The 21974-nt window shown below is 39.5% G+C and overlaps 1 protein-coding gene across 1 annotated transcript in view; it reads right to left on the reverse strand.

Moving 5' to 3' along the window:
- The window catches only part of KCNMB2 (potassium calcium-activated channel subfamily M regulatory beta subunit 2), a 235049-nt gene extending 215457 nt beyond the window's left edge, over nucleotides 1–19592 (reverse strand). Inside the window, exon 1 of the mRNA XM_015071016.3 lies at nucleotides 19088–19592. The gene's annotated coding sequence lies outside the window, so the exon portion shown is untranslated. The remainder of the gene's footprint in view (nucleotides 1–19087) is intronic.
- Nucleotides 19593–21974: the final 2382 nt, after the last annotated feature.

Consider the following 21974-nt stretch of genomic DNA (forward strand, 5'->3'; position numbering starts at 1 on the left):
CATGTGGGAAGTTACTCCCATGCTCTGCCAGCTCCTCTGGTTTGTCAGTCCACCACTCGTTTCCTCTCTTTCCTCCCTGAAGGCACTGTGTCCAAGAAACACCCATTAAAATGACAAGAACCTTGGACTTGGTTGTATGTTCTGATCAGCTAAGTGCTGAGAAAGAATTTGTTGGATGGCCTTGTGAGGTCCCCTCTAGCTAACTCCCATCCATGTTAAAGTCACATGCAGAGGGCAGGGACATGTGTCCTTTATACAACCCCAGATGCTGTTGGTTACTGAGCAGTACTTTCTTTTAAGGGGTAATCAGTATTAGTTTGCAAGCAATTTGAGGGCAAAGGAGCATGTCTTCTAGTCTTTTTATTAATCTTTTTATCTTACTAGGCTACTGACTCTGAATGTAAATTATACCTATTTCATGGAAATAGTGTGAATTTGAGTTATTTATTTTAAAGAAGAAGCAAAAGCTTGAGTGCCTTCTCTCAAAAGGGGCCTGATAATTGATTGTTTAAAAGAACTGAATTAAACTGATTTGCATTTGGGTCGCTTCTTAATCAGAGGAAAAGGAAGGAATTGTTTTTTCTTTTTCTTTTTTAAAAATTTTTTAATGTTTATTCTTGAGAGAAAGGGAGAGAGGGTAGGGTAGGGTAGGGTAGGGGTAGAGAGAGAAGGAGACTCAGAATATGAAGCAGGCTCCAGGCTCTGAGCTGTCAGTACAGAGCCCGACCCAGGGTTCAAACCCTCAATCCATGTGATCATGACCTGAGCTGAAGTCGGATGGATGTTCAACCAACTAAGTCACCCAGGACCCCTGAGGAATTGTTTTTTTCTAACAAATTCTATGCGACCTTGATAAGAAAAAAAATTTTTCTTTAAACATAGATTTTTATATATTCTCCAAATCATATTATGATTTCAAGTTCTATTTCGTAACTGTAACAACAGATGAGGAAAAGTCATGGTGTTTTGTTACCAATTGTAGTTTCAAGATCTGGTTCTGATAAATATTTCAGGTTTGAATTCTTATTAGAAGTTGATTTAGGGGCACCTGGGTGGCTCAGTTGGTTGAGCAACCGACTTCGGCCCAGGTCACGATCTCACGGTTTGTGGGTTCAAGCCCCGCGTTGGGCTCTGTGCTGACAGCTCGGAGCCTGGAGCCAGCTTCAGATTCTGTGTCTCCCCCTCTCTCTGACCCTCCCCCACTCATGCTCTGTCTCTCTCTGTCTCAGAAATAAATAAACATTTAAAAGAAATTAAAAAAGATGTTCATTTAAATTTACCTGCAACCTTAATGGTCTGAAAGTTATTATTTTAAATGCACATTGCTTTGGAATTTCTTGGCAATGGTGATTAAGAGTATAGAATCCGGAATCAGGACTGGATCGTCTGAGGTTGAATGAAGGCCTTAACACTAACTGTGTGACTTTGGACAAATTGCTGGACCTCTTTGTGCCTCAGTTTCTTTATCTGAAAAATAGAGATAATAAAACCTACTTGTAAGTTTGTCAATGGGATGAGATAACATAGAACAGTGCTTGACTCATGAATAAGTAATCAAAATTTGTTAGCCACTATTAATTTTAATAATTTCTGATAAAACAGTTTGGCTCTGGCATATTCCTTTTCAACGATTTCTTCCAATTATCTACTCTTTCTTCTCCGCCTACTCTTACTCCCTCTCAAGTATTTACTCTTGGGTAAACTGATTTGAACAATCTCTTGGTACCAAAAGAATCTCTGAAGCTGATCAGAAAATGCTCAGTGCTGGGTGACGTTCCTATTGGCAGCCAAGAGCTCTGTCCTTTCTGTCTCTGAGTGGCCTGCCCATGCATCTGCTTCCTTATTCTGCTTTTGACAGGTATTCCTAAAAGTCAGCATTGGCCAGTATCTAGTTCATCTTGTAGAATTTTTTCATCAAATCCTATAAGCACATCCGGACCAAGAGTAGCCCCAAACTAGATTTCTTGTTTTTGTTTTGTTTTGTTTTTCCTAGCATGGTGCCAGATGGCACTTAGGTTAGGATAATAAAGGAAATCTGTTTTCTTCCTCCTATTTTCTATATCTGTCATAAATCTTAACTGACTTTGGCTGAATAGAAATTTAGAAGTTCAAGTTTCAGGTGAAGTTTCAGTTTGAATTTCACTTTAAATTTTTATTAAAATTGATTTGCTTTTGCAAATATGAATTAATTCAATGTCACTTTAGTGGAAGCTTGTTGACAAACAGTGATAAAGATCCAGCCAAGAGAACACTTGGGCATAGGAGAGTTTTTTTCTGCTTATCTTTATTGAAGAACTACCAGTAAGAAACCCCTTAGCTCCTATTATGCCTTTGAAATATGGATCACATCAAACTGCACTACCTAGCAAAGAAGAAAGAAATCTGCACACCATTAAAGGTGCTGTCAGAATTGACTGTGGTATTTATTCACAAATCTAGCAGACTACTGAGGCATAAAATGTGTAACTTATTAGGTCATTGCTTTCGAATACAAATTATAATAATTTCACAGTAATAGAGCATTTGAATATCTACAATTTAAGGAGAGCAAACCCCAGGAAAATTACTATATTTGCTTGAGTTAAAATAGTTACAAACAACAACAAAACAGCAGCAGCAGCAACAACAGCTTCTAGAAATGGAAGGACCTGTCATCTAAATTCTACCTCGACTGAGGAAAGGTGATAATATAGGAAAGTAGCCCATGTACTACATTGACGAGGTCAAGGCCGATTTGGGGAAAATGGGATGGCAAGGAAATAGAGCTTATAATGCCACTGATCTATAGTGGGTTGTGGAGAGTATTATGCAGAGAGAATTGGGACATAATTTATATTTTATCTGAAATGTGGTGTCAACCCAAATTATCTTAGAAATTGGCGGCAGAAGAATAGAATCATTTTTTGGTTTTGTTATTCAAAGGATAAGACTGCAGAAAAAATAGAGAAACAATTTGAGGTTACGTTAAGGAATATATGTGAGGTCTGTTACAAAACTGTGCTCATTTGTGTGGCTCTCCTTTCCCTTTTACTACTTCTCAGTGTGGAAACGTGTGGGGGGACACTGTCAAATCACTCTTCCATAGTTACCATTTAGAATCCTATCTGCAAACCTTGCTCAGCATCTGGATGAGGGCCAGCACCGTGCGTTAGGCGTTTACTTAATGGGTAAGGAGAGAGAGCAGAGATAGATGTTAATCCACAGGAAAGCAGATTGCCCTGGTCAGCTGCTGGCAAGACCTTTGTATGCGAGTCATGTGCTTCCCTCTGTTTCCTGGGGTTCTAAGCATGACCCTTTTGGGACCTCACAGTCTGGGCGTGTACAACTGGGGCCTGTGCAGATTGGTGCCTGAGCAGAAAATGTGTCAAATGGCCAGCAGGTGTCAACTTCAGTGCGTGAAAATTGAGGAGTCAGTCTGGCTTTCTCTTGAACCGCAGCTTTGCCACCTGCAAGTTGTGTTGCCTCAGTTTTCTCAAGTATAAAATGGAAATAAGAGGAGCACTCATTTCTTGGGTCTGTTCTGAGCTGAAAATGAGAAAACGCATATCAAATGCCTAGCATAATACCTTGAACTTGCTAGGGGTTCACAAGCTACAGAAGATATTATCATGTCAAGTGCCTATCATGTAAAGGTCTTGTTGACAGGAACCATATGAAAAATGAACAGCTACTTCTCCGTGGTTGTTGCCCCCCAATCCTCTCTGGAAATGTACATGTCTCAGTGAGACCATCTCCAGAAGGAAAGGTGATGTATTTGTAGTTAGGTGAGGCAGTGTGGCCTTGGATCTAGAGTCAGAGGCACTGGCTGAGAGGCTAGCTCTGTCATACTTGCTGTGGGACTTGGGACAGGACATCTAGTGTCTTTGAGCTTCCATTTCCCTGTCTTAAAACTCCCATTTCATGAGGATGCCCACCACACAGTTATGGGACTCAGCTTAATTGAGCATGAATTCCATGTGTAATGCACAAAATGAGGTAAGATGCTAGTTCACCAGCTATCAAGAGGCCCTCATGGCTCTCCTCAAAAGAAAGGGTGTCTATACCACTCTTACATCCTACTGGCTCTTTGTCAACTGCCCTCACTCTTGCTTTGTTTTTTGGGGAAAAATTCTTTTAAAGAATGGCCTGTTTCCTCACCATCTGCTCATCTTTTAATGATATTGAACCTAATTTTGATGCTTAACCTTGTTTTGGAAAGTGATCTCTCCTTTCACCAATGAATTAGTAAAATGCAAATCACAAATCCAAAGCCCTGCCTATTTGAATTCTCTGTAGCATTTGACATGATTACCTGGCCCCCACCTTAATAATAACAACAGGCACCATTTCTTGAAAGGCTATTTCCTGCTCCACTGCGCTAGCCACCTGCCCCTGAATGGCAGGTATGAAGGCCTCATTTTATGAAGGAGGAAACTGAGGCACAGAGATGTTAATTAACTTACTCAATGGGACATAACTGGCATATAAGTGTCAAAAAGAAAAAAAAGAGAGAGAGAGAGGTAGATTGGAACCCAGTTAATACTGACGCTTCTTGGAGCTTTGTCCTTTTCTTAGCTTTGATTTGTAATCTTTCTGTATGAAAATACCCAAAGCACTGCATACCTTTCTGATAGCATTTGTCTCCTCCTAGCCCCTGGAACCTGATATAGTACCTGGATAATCTATAATCTCCTTGAGAACTTCCTTTAGCATAATGACTTTGTGGGACAAATTACTTTTTAACAAAGGGAGCATTAGACAAAGAATCTTTCCTTGGGCTGATAAATCTGAAGAGTTAACAGTAAGTTGGAAAGTGAAAACATCAACACCTTCCTGGTTCATTTATAACCAATATAACACTGACCTTCTCAAGCTCAGAGTTCCCTTAGGGTTAATTGGTCAAGAGGTTTCTCCATACTCTTGCAAGGGTAGAGAAAGATAGCTAAAGACACCAAAAGTGCATACTTTGTTTAGAAGTTGCATTTGAGCAGCACCTGGGTGGCTCAGTCAGTTGAGCTTCTGACTTCAGCTCAGGTCATGATCTCACAGCTTGTGAGTTTGAGCCCCAAGTCAGGCTCTGTGTTGCCAGAACAGAGCCTGGAGCCTGCTTCAGATTCTGTGTGTGTGTGTCTCTCTCTCTCTCTGCCCCTCCCCTGCTCACTCTCTTTCTCTCAAAAATAAACATTAAAAAAAAAGTTGCATTTGAAAATCTCATTGCTGTTCTGATTGATGACAAAAGATCCCAGTCAGGGGGAGCATAATGTAGTCCAATCAACTCTAGGTAAGGTCATGCTCAGGAGAGGAATTTGAGCAAGTTTGTGTGATGCCCAGAAGGACCATAAACAAGAGACAATGAGTGTTGTTACATTTCCTGCTGACCTTTATTTAACAGCGCTCTCTTATTAGGAAAGAGCTTACTTTAGCTTATTGTTAAAATTGCTGTTTGTTCACCTGGTTTGAAAAAGAAATGGGCAAGAGTAAGCCTGGAGGTAGGTTAAGAGTTTGCCAACTCCATGTTGGGGCAGTGCCCTTTTGGGCTCTTTTTCCTTTAATATTGTAATTATATGAATATAATGAAAATATAATATGTATATAATATTATACAAATATACACATATATGTTGGGCAAAAGGGCTAATGTATTAAGTGGATGCAAAGCACAGTGTGGTACACAATGTTATTTTATTAAAAAAAATGTTTAATGTTTATTTATTTTTGAGGGAGAGAGAGAAAGGGAGAGAGTGAGCAAGCAGGGGAGGAGCAGAGAAAGAGGGAGACACAGAATCCAAAACAGACTCCAGACTCTGAGCTATCAGCACAGAGCCCGATGCAGGGCTTGAACTCATAAACCTTGAGATGGTGACCTGAAGTAGGACGTTTAATCGCCTGAGCCACCTAAGTACACCTACAATGATATTTTAAAGGAAAGTGTACTAAAACATAGGAGGACTTCTAGATACAATGAAATTTCCATTTTTGCAAGTGAAAATAATTGAATATAAGCAATTTCCTATGGCTCAGCTTTTTACAAGACACCTCAACTTACACTGACCCAAGTCCTATAATGTAAGTGACACTATCCCACTTAACAGAGACGAAGCTCAGAGAAGTTAAATGATTTTTCCCAAGAATGTGCACTAGATGGATCTTGAACCCAGGTCAACCTCCTTCCTATTCCAGAAGTGTGTCTTTTTATAAAATCTAATTCTTCTCTTCATGAAATTTGTAAGTAGAATTAAAAGAAAAATGATGTAAAACTGTGTAATGAGTAAGTAGCAAAATGTAAAACCTGCTGGAAGACCTCAAAGCCTGGAGAGGTCCTTTCTAGCTTGGAGGACAAGGAATGGAAAGAGAGAAAGGAAAATGGAAAGGGTTGAGAGAAAGGGCCATTGGGGAGTTGGTAGAAGTCTGACAGGTGGAAATGGAAGGGAAGAGAGACATTTCCTGGGTGTTCAAAGTGCAGTGGGCCAAAGGACAGAGGCATGAGGGTATTATGATTGGTATGTTTGAGGGGTGGTAAATAGTACAATTCACTTTTATCACAGGGTGAGAGAGGGGAGGTAAAGATTAGGCTGGTGTTTTATGTGGACATCAAAAACTGGAAGACTGTGATGTCCTGTCCTGGGAGACTTGATTTGCTTGGTTGAGTGAGAGCCACTGAAGAGCTGTGATTAGGGAAGTTCCATGATCAAGGTCAGGCTTTGGAACTACTCATTAGGAAAGGCTATGAGGAAGAAAACAAGGTGGGAAGAGATTAGAGCATTTTTTTTCTTCCAAATTTATATATGATAGATCTATTTAGGGTGTTTGTTCAAGTTGCAGGCCTTACCCAGAAATATTCTGATTAAATACAGGTAGCCACATGAATTGATATTTTTAAAAAGCTCCCCAGGTAATTCTTATGGAAGTGATTTAAGGACAGCACTTTGAAAAAATAAATCAGACTAAAGGCTAGGAGGTTGGCTAGCCAAACTATCATAATAACCAAGGTATGAGAACAAAGGGGCTTTATTTGTATAGGGAGGAAAAAAGATACACAAGAGAATTTTGAAGGAAGAATCAATAGGACTCAGGCCAATTGAGTCTATAGTTGGAGAAGGATTCAAAGAATAGTTGGCTTTAGAACCTGGACCATCAGTAGCACAATGAATAGAAATATGAGGCAGAGTAGATTCATTAGGTCTTACTGTGAGTTAAGCTCTGCCAAGTGAGTTTTGAAGTGTAGACAGCCATCACAGGGAAAGGTCTACCAGGCGACAGGCAATGTAGGACCTGGGTTGGGGAGCAGAGTCACAGCCAGAGAGATAGTTTGGGATGAAAGTAAAGACAGTATTTTCAATTACTGAAAAAGTATAACAAAAAATAAGAAAAGGAAAAAGAGGATCCAGCAAAGAGGAAAGCTAGGAAAGAGCTATAAAGTGGGAGGGGACCTAGGAAGTGAAAACATAATTAAAATGAAGGAAAGAGGGGCGCTTGGGTGGCTTGGTTGGTTAAGCGTCTTCGGCTCAGGTCATGATCTCAGGGTGCGTGAGTTCGAGCCCCATGTCGGGCTCTGTGCTGACAGCTCAGAGCCTGGAGCCTGTTTCCGATTCTGTGTCTCCCTCTCTCTCTGACCCTCCCCCGTTCATGCTCTGTCTCTCTCTGTCTCAAAAATAAACAAACATTAAAAAATTTTTTTAAAAATCAAGGAAAGAGGATTTTAAGAGAAAATCAATCTCTCTCTCCCTCTCTCCCTCCCTCATATCTCTATCTCTATCTCTATCTATTTAAGGAGGGAGGGAGAGAGATTTTATATATATTACGCATATGTATTATATATATATGTAATGTATATAAATATATATGTAATATATATAAATATATAATATATATTAGAATACTATAGAATAATTGAGGGTCAGGAGGTCTGTGAAAAAGCCAAATTGGATGATAAAGGGTAAAGAGGGCAGTCACAGGAAAGCTGTGTGGTCAGAATTCATACACCAGTGCTTTAAAAAAAATGGGGAGCAAAGAAATGGAGGCAGTAAGTATAGACTATAATTTCAGAATGTTCTTTGATCCAAGAGAGTTCTAGTTATGTTCCAGGGTTCTATAACCTCCCCATCTATTGGGTTACTCAAACTAGGAATCTAAAATTGTCCTTGACACCTCCTCCTTTACTCCTTTACTCATATCATCTCAGATTTAGCCCATCGCCAACTCTCTGATCTGACTTCTTGAACATGGATGAATCCTTCTGGCCACTTGTCTGTCATTTTGCTGCTACCTGGTCTAAACTACCCTCACCTGGATTATTACAACGGCCTTTAAATTAGCTTCTCTGTATCTACTTGGTCATCTCCATTTTGATCAGCACATTGCAGCAGATCAATGGCAGAGATAATGTTTGCAAAGCACAAATATCTTCTCAGCCTCCCGCTTAATGCTTTGAGTGGCTTTCCATTGCTCTTAACATTAATGAGCAAACTTCTCCACGTGGCCTGTAAGGGCTTACCTAGCCAGACTCTTTTTTGCCTCTTCTGCCTCATCTTAACCACCTGCTGCTTGATTCCTGCCTCCAGCCACACTGGCCCTTCCTTGGAGCACAGTCCCCATTTACTCTCTGTAACAGGCTTCCTTTTTTGTTTCATTCATTAATTTTTAAAAATTCATTGCCTTTCACTGGAGCATAAGCTCCATTAGGGCAGGAAATTCCCTCCCTCTCCTGCACACAGGCGTGGCACCTGATAAATGTTGACTAAGTGAAAGGGTCGTGCTTCTGCCTTGCACATTCTTTGCTCTGCTTAGAAAGCTTTTGCTCTAATCCCTGCTGTTTTCACACTTGCTTTTTCTTGTTTTCACTCCCTTGCTTCCTCATTTAGCATCTTAGTCCTTTCTTCTTCAGAGAAGCTTTCCCTGACATTCTTGACTACATTAATCTCTCTAATTAAACAATCTCTTAGCACTTACTACATTTGTAATTTTACATTTATTTGAGTGACTATTAGAAAAATATCTTTCTCATTCAGGACTGTAACCTCCATGGTTGGGGATGGGGTCATTTCTGATTTGGCTCAACTTTGTAACCCCAATACCCATCGTAGTGCCTAGTCCATAGTGAATATTGAGTAAATATTTGTTGAATAAATTAATGAGTTGTTGAGTCAATGTCGACATGAAATGAGGACTGATCAATTAAAGGCTAGCAGAATGCAGAGTAGATATATATTTTTAAATGTGGACGCCTGAGTATGTTGGTCTAGGGTAAGAATCTTCTTCTACTCGATAAACTAAACACCATATGATATCAAAGTTACATGCAAGGCAACTTTTCGTAAAGGCATATAAAACAGAGCGTATCTCTTCTTTTTTTATACCATGTTTTCCTCAGTTTCTGTTCAGCAGACACCAGATCCACTTGTCAGGGGAGAAATAGGCCGAGAAGTTTGAGAAGCAGGTTGTAATAGGCATTCTTTGGCCAGTTTTCTTTGTACCAAGGCTATTGTTACCTTTTATATACCCAAAGAGATTTTTTTCAAATTTGGTAACCTATTATCCAAGCCTTCCTTCTACTTTGGATATGAACATTCTCTCTCTCTCAACATTTTTTTTTTATTCATTCCAACAGAGAATCGAGTCCTGTACTGTTCTATTTTTATGTTTTTAAAGCAAATAGTTACCTTGAGTTGTCTACACAGAAGCCCCACATGACTGTTGCCAAGCACCACACAGGATCAAATAGAACCACTAGGAAGTGAGGTTAAAGCAGTCATTGGTTATCCCCACAGAGAGAAAGAAACTGGATCAATCCTGGTAGAGTTTTGCCTCTAAAGTTAGGTATTATTTTCTTCCGGGTATCAGGTTGTTGTTTTTCTCCCTGAATTTCTTCATTTGGAATATACCAGGAAATGAAAAAACAAATCCAGAGACAATCAGTGGCTCCAGATTTACTACAGAATACAATCCCTCTGAGGAAACTGCAGTTCAGTTTGATGAAGCTACAAATACTTCATATGGTCAGAAATTTTCAAATGCTTGTACAAAGCCAAACTCAAGACATTCAAGAATTATCTCATGGGCAATATTTACCATGTGCTTCTTCTCTCTACCTCATAAAGTACTGGGTGCTGTGTAGCCAGAATGACCCTCTGCATCTTTGTGAAGCAACAAAGATTCTAGATTTGCATTTGAATGATTGGTTTTTTTTTTAACTTCCTGAGAATTTCACTTTGAAAGATATTTTACTTTTGTGGATAACAGTGATGGAGTCTAATGCTTGACCTTTATTAGCTTTCCAGTGAAAAAATTAATAATTAAAAAAAGACTTAAAAAGTCTAGCCAAACTCACTATTTATAATGTCCTGAGCTATGTCACATGTACAGTGGAATTTCCCCAGACACATGTAGTATAGTCAGGGCTTTATTTTGACAAAATTCCAAATTGAATCCTCCTTTGGTAGGGTCCTACGTGGATTGGTTTTATAAATTATTTCCAATGACAGATGTCTGTGAATAATAGGATTCTATGGATAAACAGGCAACATCAGAACTCACAAGCCCCCTTTTCCTTGCTCTTCCAGAAGAGCCCTGTCTGCACCACAGTGCACAAAGGGGATTCAGTGCAATTAAGATTTGTGTGGTTTCTAGAACTCTACATCTCCAGTCATGCAGCCTGGTAAATAATGATAAGACATTTACCTGATTTCTCTAGTGCAGCTTTACCTCAGGGAATAGGGTGAAGAGGAGAGTGTATATCAATCAAAAAGTTATTTAAAAAAATCTTATATATTTCATACAGTTCTATTCACCTAAGAATTATAAAAATGTAGTACCTGCTCTCAAGGAGTTTGTAGCCTAATTATCTGGGCTAAAAATTATACTTTAAAAATTAGTTCCATATTTTACTACTTGCCTAAATGTTCTGATTTACTCATTGAGTGGATTTGTTGAAAACTGAAAATGAACTTCCATATCCAGAATATTCTGGAGTTTTAATTTCACACTCAGGAAAACACCAAAGTGACAAGGAACCTGCTTGTGGGATTCATTTGACATTTTCCCTATTTAGTACAAATTCTGGCAAATGTAAACCAAAGCCCTGCTGTCTGGTCACATAAGCATCTTCTCTTTCTTTCCTAGGAAGTCAGCACGCTTGACATTTTGACAGCTGATTTATTGTTTTCCCTCCCCCTGAGCTGAAATTCTCACCCAGGCTCATCTGTCACCCTGGCTTTGAGGAGGAGAGGGTTTAGGTGTTTGCTGTCTGAGGTTGTCAGACTTGAAGTTGGCTTCAAATGAAAGGCTCCACCATACTCTTTAGAAAGATAGGGTAGTGGCTGTGGGCAGACAGAAGAGAGGAGGAGGGATGGGGAAACAGTCAAAGAAACATCTGATATAAGCTGGAGAATATGAAGAGAAGAGTTGAGAGGGCAAGTGAATGAGAAGTTAGCAAGCACAGGTGGGTCCAGGGCTTTCTTATTATAAAATAGTTCCATGAAGCCCTCTTTCTGAGGTGCATTGTTTATTTGTTCCTTTGGTCATTAACCCATCTTAGGTCAAACTGGACGCTATAGACATCATTCATTCATTCATTCATTCATTCAAGAATTATTTACAGGGCAGGGCGCCTGGGTGGCTCAGTTGGTTGAGTGTCCAACTCTTGGTTTCAGCTCAGGTCATGATCTGGCTTTGTGGGTTCAAGCCCCACATCGGGATCTGCACTGGCAGCGGCAGTGTGGAGCCTGCTTGGGATTCTCTCTCCCTCTCTCTCTGCCCTTCCCCCACTTTTGCTGTCTCTGTCTCTCTTAAAATAAATAAATACATAAATAAACTTAAAAAAATTACTTATAGAGCATTAATTACTGCCAAGAACTCTACCAGGCCCTGGAAATAGTGCAGTGACTATATAGCCCAGTCCTTAACCTCTAGGGACTTACAATCTAATTGGAGAAGAGGGGGGCAGATTAGTGAACCAAAGATCACAGCACAGTGTGCTAAGGGTTGTGGCAGAACCATACACAGAGTATTCTTGGAGCAAAAGGGAACAATATCCTGTGAAGAGTTAAAACAAAAACTCAAAGCTTGAAAATCTGTGACATTTTTATGACAACGGCACATCCACACTGTTGGACAGAGAGAGTACTGTTGGGACTAGTCACATTTAAAGAGGTGAATTTGAGAAATGACAAAATATTAAAGGAAACACAAATACACAAGTCTGATCATTAGTGTTACAAACCAACCTTCAAGAATCTGAAATTGGAGTTGTTGTTTCATGTCGGATGAAGTTCAAAACTGATTAAAGAAAAATTTAGCCTATGTAGATTGGTATTCAAGACTTTCTTCCAATAGTTTAATTGGAGGTGCTAATTTTTATTAAGCAATTAAAAAAATCGAATTCCTTTGCATTAAGAAATTATTAATGTTAAATCTAGAATAATTGATGATGCTAATTGCCAATTTCATGCACGTCCTGCACTGAAGTCCTATTATACAATGTTGTGTTTATCAGGTTAGTTTAGCAATAATAAAGCCCATGTAGTCACAGACAGAGTGGAGAAGGGAGATAGTGAAAATGGAGCCTGACAAAGCTGAGGGAAGGCACTTGGATAAAGTTCTTTTAACATGAATCTGTAAAATTCGGTTTGGTATCTCAGAAAAGCAGATATTTTCTTGATTTGTCCAGAATTTCCTCTTTCATTTTGGGTCTAATCAGAAATGAGCAAATGTCAAACATTTCAGGAAATTCTGCTTCTGGTGCTGGCCAGGTGCTCAAACACCCTGAGCTTGATGCCTTACAACACATGATGCCTTACAACACATGATGCCTTACAACACATGATGCCTTAGTGCTTAAGTGTCTCTTAAATGATAGCTACTGGATGACTTCGGAGGCATTGCAATTCCAAGAAATAAGACTTAAAGGAGATACTTCAGACCAAATCTCTCAGGGTTAGGGTCATTTTGTGTGTGTGTGTGTGTGTGTGTGTGTGTGTGTGTGTGTGTACACACACATATAATGTTTAAAGTTTCATCTAAGATAATAGTTGAAGTGAATATAGGTAATCTGTACTATGCACGTGCATGGGGCTCACAGCTATGCATAGATTACCTCATATAATCCTCACAACCCCAGGAATGACATGTTATTTCAACCTATGTTTCTGCTGCAGAAAAGAAGACTCAGCAAGGTTTGGACAACTGGCAGTGGGCAGAAGTGGGATTCAAACCTAGGTATTCAGGACAGTGAAGCTGGTGTTCCAACACTCCATTATGCAGCATGTCTAAAGATTAAGGTTTTCTTAATGAGCACATTAGGGTTCATTTAACTTGTTTCTCAGGAGTTTAAGTCTACTTTTTGTTCAGGGAAGGAATACATGAAGCCACTCACATTGTTCACAGAGGAAAGAAAATAAGCTTTTTTTCAGGTTCTACCTTTAAAAAAAACTCCTCTAATCACTGGCAGTCTTTGGGCACTAAATACATTAAAGAAGGTTAATCTGACATTCTGTTTATGAAGAGTCTCTGTGGCTAAAGGAAGAGTAAATTTTGATAGCTTACTAGTTCTTTGACCTTGAGCCATTTGACTAACTTTACAGCTTAGTTTTGCTGTCTGTTCAATGGAAAGGATAATATGTACTATTAAAGCATACTGTGAAGGTAAAATGACAACAACAATGAGAACACTATTACTTTTTAAGCGTCTCCTCTGCGCCAGAGTACTCTCATGAGGCACTGACTTACATGGTCAAGTTTAATCTCTAACCCATAGAGGTACCAGTGATGTAACTGAGGCTCAGTACAATTTTTAAAAACTGCCTGTAGTCACATAGCCATGAAGTGGAGGAGGTTAGATCCAGATCAAGCCTATTTGTTCCTACAGCCTATGCTTGTCTTAGATGCTGTGCCCTTTTCACATTACTCTACCTCTATAGACTACAGATATTCTAGAAATATTGGGCATTATTATTTCCACCCAATTTGGACAATAACATTATTTCATTATACTTTAATTATTTGAAGACATGTACTTTATGAATACTAGGGAAGTCACTGTTAACGATACCATGAGGTTGACCATGCTGTTTTGAGAGCAATAAATGAATGTAAGTTACTAGTACCAGCATTAGTTATTGTTAGTTGATTCCTGGTGCCAAATAAACTACTGGGGCTTGTATGCTCAAAAAGGGGTATTGAGCCCACCTGTATCTTCTAACCTGGTTTTTTCATGTTCTCTCTTATCACCAACAGAGGGCAGAGAAAATATAGATAATGTTTATGTCCATAGTTAAAATCTTTTTTTAAACACTATTTATTACTGAGAGACAGAGAGAGACAGAGCATGAGCAGGGGAGGGGCTGAGAGGTGGGGAGACACAGAATCCGAAGTAGGCTCCAGGCTCTGAGCTGTCAGCACAGAGCCCAACACGGGGCTCGAACTCACAGACCATAAGATCATGACCTGAGCCGAAGTTGGATGCTTAACCGACTGAGCTACCCAGGCACCCCTGTTTATGTCCATAGTTATAGGTACAAATCTGTGAAGATATCTTTTCAAAAAAGAGGTCATCTTCAGATAAGATCAAATTCAGGCAAATTGAATTTTTATTTGCTTTGACATAGATTGGAATCGGTGATATTTTTTTCCCTCCTGTGTAGAGAGAAGAAAGAAAAGCATCTTGATAAATCTCCTTGACTTTCCTCAAGGTGTTCAGTATCTTTCTCTTTGGAAAAAGCAACAGGGTGTTATGACACAGCTTTGACCCTGAGGTTGACAAGCTTATGCCTGGGGCCTAATGCTACTGATAGATTTTGATGGGGACAAACATTCAGTTCCTGTATTCAGCAGCTTGTTCATTCATATGACAATCGATGCTATAGATACATCCGGGAACACAACAAAGTCACTGTTCTAGAGTTTACATTCTAGCAGGAGAGAGATGGACAATAAAAACTCAACATACAATATGTTGGGGGATAATCTGGTATGCTGCAGAGAAAAACCTGGGACTTGGAATAGGAAGCTTGTGAGAGGGTATGATTTAAAAGACCTACAGGAAAGTCTTCTCTGATAAAGAGACATTTGGCAGAAACCTGAAGAAAGTGAGGGTCTGAGTCATATAGCTGTGTAGGGAAAAAGTTTTCCAGGCAGTGGGCATAGGCTCTGAGGTTTGAGAGGATGTGGCAGGTTTGAGTCAGGAGGCCAGTGTGGCTAAAGAGTGCTGAAGGGAGGATGGAAGCAGAGGGAGTGAGGGAAGAACCCAGGGCTGATCACACGTAGCTTGTGAACCACTGTAAGGATCTGCCTTTTATCTGTGGTCAGATGGGAAGATGTTGGACACTTTCGAGCAGAAGATAATATGGTTTAAGTTCAATGTGGAAACAAACCGGGTCTTGGATACAGAATGGAATGTGTGGATAGGAGCTGGGGAGACAGAAGCAAAAGGCCGAGAATGGTGAACATATTGCAATAATCTGAGAGTTGGTGGTAACCTGCCCAGAGTAGTAGCAGTGGGGATAATAATTACATTCCAGGTACAGTTTGAAAGTAGAAGCAATGGGATTTTCTGCTACGTGTGAAGGGAAGAAAAGATTCGAAGAGGATTCCAAAATGTTTCTTCTGAGCAAGTGGCAAAATGGAGTTTCCATTTACGTACATGGGAAAAAATATGGGAGGATGGCATTTTGTGTGGAAATTCAGAATTTGATTTTGAACATGTTGAGTGTGAGGTGCCTATAAGGCATGTATGTGGAAGTGTTATATAGATAGTTGAATATGTAAGTCCAGGTTAGGGATCAGAATCTGTGACGTGCCTGTGTATGGATAGTTTCTAAGGTCCTGACATGAGGTTGGACTCATTTCGGGAGTAAGTAGAGATAAAGAAGAGATGTATAGTTGAGCCATGGAGCGCTCCAACCTTTAAAGATTTAGAAGATAATTAGGAGCCAGCAAAAGAGATTGGAAAATTCTCTGCCTGTAAAGTAGGGAAAATCAAACACACAGACACACACAGACACACACACACGCACACACACACACACACACACACACACACACACACACACTCTTTTTCTGGTAAATCTGAGCTAAGAAGCCAGTCTACTGGGAAGGATAATGCTGAGTTTTTCATGACATGCCAAGAAACTGAAGGAGAAAAGGGCTCTGATAGGGGAATAGCACTTCTCTTCGGTTTTGGTTGGACTGACAAACGATTTTAGAATTTGGGGTGAAGATAAAGTAGATGACATGAAGTATGATAATAGGGAAAATGAGCAACATGGTTATAAAAGGAGATAAAGAAACCTGTATGATATAAGTCTCCTTGTGACTATGAATATACCTGCTTTTTGAAAAAAAATTAGGAACTCTAAACGAATGAATAAAGAGAATATAATGCACCAATAATACACACCAAGATAACTTCTAACATTTTGGTATACTTTTTTCTAGTTTTTTCGTACACACACACACACACACACACACACATATATATATATATATAAATTAGGACTATATTGTAGATACATTATTATAGTCTGTCTTTGAATTGGATATAATAGTAAAACTATTCTTGGAAGGTTCATTTGTCATTCTGTTTTGGTGAAAGGAGAGAGACGATCAAAGAGAAGACGGTGCTAGGTTGAGAAATGTCTGGTCCAATATCAACCAATAAAGTCAAATGATGGCTGTATGTGTATATGAGAGAGACACACAGTAAGGGCGATCGTGGACTTGGTGAGTTGTGTCTTGGTGATGGATACATTGGTTGTGCTATGCATGGGGGCTGAGAAGACAAGGCTGACTAAAGCTTTGCCTATTTTTTACATCAGGGTGGATTTCGGACTTGTTTTCCTGGACAGCTGGAGAATTGGTGGTTTTTTCATTGCTAGATGTAGCAGAAACTGAAAGGGGAAAATATGTATAAATGCTTTGGCTGATATCTATCGATGTAAAGAGGTAATGAAATGAATTTGTGACACAAAGTAGGTTGTTTTGACTAAATTACTTGGTTTGCCTTTCCCTACAGCTTACAAAGAAAATAAATTCCATATCTCCCCTATATTTTTGAAGTTCTAGATACATATACCATCAAGATTTAATATAGGAACTTTTCCCATATATCTGTGAACATTTTGAAAGGATATTTTAGTTAATCAGTGAAGTGTTATGAGCATGATGATAGCAAAATAATTTCTCTTATTGATAAGTTTTATGGCATGGATTACCTCTAAAATAAATACTTGATGAGATTAGATTCAGAAGATATTGGTTAAGACCAGAGCCAGTGAAAATCTCTTTCAAATAAATGATGAAAACAATAGAAATAATATTCAGTTGTAAACTTCTGACAGCAGTATGTAAAATGTGTGTGTGTGTGTGTGTGCACGTGTGTGTGTGTGTGTGTATATGTGTTTTTCTGTTTGTGTATTGCGAGCTCTCTTTTCATGTATAGGTTCTTGACTGGGGAGCACAATTGGCTAGAGAATGGGACTTTACAAGGTCAAGGTCACACATTCCACTGGCCACGTAGAGGCAGAAAACTATGTCACAATCATCAACTGCATCAGAAATTCTATATAGTCATTTCATGGACTGATGCTCTTGGTCACATAACTAGACAAGAGAGTTTGGCTGGTTCAATCATATTCATCAGGAAAAAGAGACACAACTTCAAGCTATATGCTTTAGGCTATAGTGTATTGTCATACACTATAGGGCAATGATTTCAACTTTGTGAATGGCAGTATATACACAGAAGCTCCCCAATGTACAAACTCAATTGCATTAGAAAAGAGAAAAGCCCTGCTTAGTCTTAACTCCAATATTTAGCTGAAAACAAGCATACTATAATTGTTTTTCACTTTTTTCCTAGTTAATACTGCATCAATAGCAAAGTTTTAGAAGAATATCACATTCTTTTATGAATGTACTATTCTATGTATCTCTATTATTCATTATAATCAAATCAATGCATCAGAACATAGGCTTTTTCAAGATCTAAAGCAGCATCTTTACATTTCGGAGTTTGTGAAGTCCATCAGGGAAATAACGCAAGAGCACTGAGAAATTCACTCACTACGTTTCTGCCACTTCACGTTGAGGGTCATATGCAATGACAAATACTGAAACTTGCACCAGAGATCAAGTTGGTGAAACATTATTTTCTGACCATTATATTTTTGCTTTAAAAATCTCAACCTATGATTTCCTGACAAGTCCTTTTCTGATCGAGCTATCTATACCAGTCCTATAATAAAGTACAAAGCAGTGTAAGTTCCTCTGCAAATCCACTCGTTATCTGCTGGACTTTGGAGCCCAACTGCCCTCTCATCTTTCAAGGAGAATTATGCTTTTATGCTATTCATTAAAAGAAGAAGAAGAAGAAAGGAAAAAGGTAAAACGCCAAGTCCATAACCTCTAACGAATCACTATTTCCATCTGCAGCCCGGCAGTAGTCTAAAAGCAGGAGCAGGAACAGAGAGAAAAGCCCCTTCTTTTAATCTAAAACTCTTGCTCTGCTTTAGCAAAAACCATTAACACAAACAGTGTGGATCAGCCTTTCCCTATGCAAAATGGACGAAGGTACCCAATTTTCTTTTATAATAAATCCGAAGTAGTTCTTTATCAGGGAAATCCGTTGTAATCTTTCAATTTCCCCTTTTAAAAATTAGACTCTGGCTATCAAAGCATGTTGGCCATGGGAATAAAATATTTATCTAACAGGTTTCCAGTCTTAACGACCACTTCCTATTCTTTATTTTTCTTAGACCTTTATGCCTCCCACCTACCAAAGTCTTCACTCAACCCTACCAACAGCCCAGCTGGCACCACAGATAAGAAACAAACTGTTTTTTCCGTGACCTCTAAGCATTCTACTCCAAGGGAAAAGCAACGTGGAATGCACACTCAGCAGGCTACGAGCCTGGAGCCAGTTTGTCCTCGAGGCATTTCTGCCATAAAATATAATACTATCCACTGTGTTTTGCTCTAAGCCCATCCGTTCCCCACTCCCCTCTCTCCCCTTCCTGCTCTCACTCGGCACCTGGCTGCAATTCACGACCCGCACCGCACAATGCAAACAAAAGCCCAAAACAGCAACAGATTCCTTTGTTTTACATGCAAATCCTACCTCCGGTAGTTGTCACATCTTCCTCAAAAGCCACGCTTAATTTTTAATGACAGCGATCCAGTGCAGTCCTCCAAATAGCCACGGGTAATCATCATTGCCTCTCGTGCCTAAAGCTTTTCTGGACCATTAATGTCACAACCCTTGCTAACTCATAGCTTTAATACTCTCTGCTCAAAATGTCTGAAAGAGTTTGGGAGGACAATAGTGACAGGCACGCTAGACAGCCATGCTTGAAATTAGTTATCAGAAGCTCCGTTAAAGCTGCTTCATACTGTTTTTAAAGCGTGCAGGAGGTAGGATTTATTAGCCTATGATAGGCATGCTGTTTCTGTTTTTATTAAATACTGTAATAGGCTGTCTGTTAGCAATGCTGTGATAGGTCCAACATCACTTCCCACTGCTTTCGAATTCTCATATTAAAAAGGGAGAGAGGACTCAGACTTCCTTGGGAGACCGAGAGGGACACCACCCTGCCTACTGGATCAGATTTCCAGATCCTCTATAACCGCAGGAGGAAGAATTCCTTGTGCAAATGATATTTTTACATGGAAAGTGAAGTTGGGATAAAAACACTCTAGGATTCCCCAAACAATTCTTTCACTCCCAGCAAGGGACTCCAGCTCTTCCCAGTTACAAAAATAAATGTTCTCTGGAGTCAGATAAAAGAATCAGTCCCCATGGGAAATGCTCTCATTATTACTGAGGTAGGAGTCAGGGTATGCATATATGCAAAATCTCAAATGATGTATCAAATGGACTGAATGGATCAATGAGCACATTCATTATTTCATGCGGATTTGCAGAGCTTTGTGTTACAGTTTGAAGCAATCACATGTGTGCACTCCTGTCAAAGTGCAAAGAAGGAAAGGTGGGGGGGAGGGGGGGATCCACATTGGGCAGTCATGATCATGGAAGATGGAAGGAGGATTTCCTACCATTGCTCAGAGATGAGGCTGGAAATGCTACTCGGAAAAGTTGCTAAGTACTTTTCCAAATAAGGAAACAGAAAAAAGTTCTTGGTAGTTCACAGTAACACAGAGAATGCGTTATGCTTCAACTACCCAGATTTTGTCCTTTTTTTATAGTGTTCTTTCTCCCCTCCTGCTATCCCAGGAGCAATAGTTATGTAGTAGTTGCTATGGAAACCGAGTGGTCGCTCCAGCAGAGGGGCTGAGGAAGGGGGGCAGATGGAATACGGACTGACGGAAATGTACTATGTCGGTCTATAGAATTGAAAATAAGGAGTGATTAATGAACACACAAAACTACTACCAAACAAAATCACAAAGGGAGTGATTGTAAATCACCATTATTTAATTACTTGTCGTTCTGTTATCTGGAAATGCTATTATGATCACAGCTTCCATTATTTGATTATATGTAAGAACCGAATACCTGAATTGCTTAGATGCCTGATAAAAAAAAAAAAAAGACACTTTTTTGTTTTGTCTGCCCTTTTTTTTTTTTTTTTCAAATTCCTGGTTGTCAGTTTGAATATGCCTTGATTGTATGTGAATTTTAGTTATTACTTGACTGGTCACAATTTCTTCTCAGGAATAAAGTGTGATTTAGTGGGAAAATCTCCTTGTATCACAAACCATAGCCATGTTTCACTCTGAATGAGCATCCTTGTAGTGGTTTCTCTGAGGCAAAACCAAAATCTAAGTTGAATTTCAGTAAATCACTGTTTCCATAATGTTGGGGGGGCAGAGAAGATTTTATTTTTTCGTTTCCACATTTGCAGTTCTTCAAATAGAGAAAAATATATATATATTTTTTGTATTCCATGTCCAACATCTTTCACCAGCCTCATGATCATACACAAGAAACTATTTCTTACCGGAGTAATTAAAATTTCACAGTTGTAAGGAGTCTGGGAATACAAAATTATCATCTAGAGTGCCTCAGCTTCATAGTTCATAATTGGAGTAACTGACACCTTTGAAGGGAGAGCTCAAAACTTCCAAAATAAAATTGTTGGGAGGCAATTCTTCAGGATTTTATGAAAATCCCATTTTTATATAGGCAAGCATATCATCCAAAAATTTGCAATGGAAGAAGGATTATATCAGGGAGAAAGGATTTATGATATACTCTTTAAAAATGATGAGAGAGTAATATTATAAATTGAATATCCCAAATATCTTTTTCAAATGTAGGAAAGTATTTAATGACTGTATATGACAATCTAAACACCATTAACCACACCGTGTATGATTTGCAGCGGTGGGGAGAGAGTCACAAAACTCCCTCCGTTGGATATTTCCCTCCAAATCCTACGTGTGGTTAATTCAGGAAATAGCTGATACTCCTACATGAGACAAATAGACAAGATTTGGTTCCTGGGATGAAAGGAGAGGGTGGGTCTGGGACAGAGATAGTTTGTGGTGCTTTGGGGAGACTCTGTCCCTGTCAGAGCAAAGGTCACTTGATCTCTCTGAAGATGAGGGGGGTTACTGAAAGGACTCCTCAGATAGGTGTGGGGTGGGGTGGAAGGCAGTTTGGTGGAGGTAATGGACGAGGAGCAGGGAATGTGGAAAGGGAGCTGAATGGAGGGAAAGAAGAGGGAGAGCGATCTATGAGGGAGGGAGGAAGGAAGGAATTTCTTGAGAGGTGGCATAGTGTCAGAAGAGGACCCAGCCTTTGAAATAAGGAGCCCTGATTTTTGACCCTCGGTTCTGTTAGCCTGGTTGGGGTCTTGTGTAAAATGGGATGCTAACATGTCTGTTGTAAGACTGAAGTGACAATGGCATGGGACGTGACAAGGGAGGAGTGAAGCTCTTTGTAAACTGAATGCTAAAATAAGTGCTAGTTATACATGAGCAGGAAGAAAGAGGGCGACCAGGAAGGAGGGGGTACAGTGGGACAGAAGAGGAGTAAAGGAAGG

Source organism: Acinonyx jubatus, chromosome C2, assembly GCF_027475565.1.
Source record: "Acinonyx jubatus isolate Ajub_Pintada_27869175 chromosome C2, VMU_Ajub_asm_v1.0, whole genome shotgun sequence".
NCBI lineage: Eukaryota > Metazoa > Chordata > Mammalia > Carnivora > Felidae > Acinonyx > Acinonyx jubatus.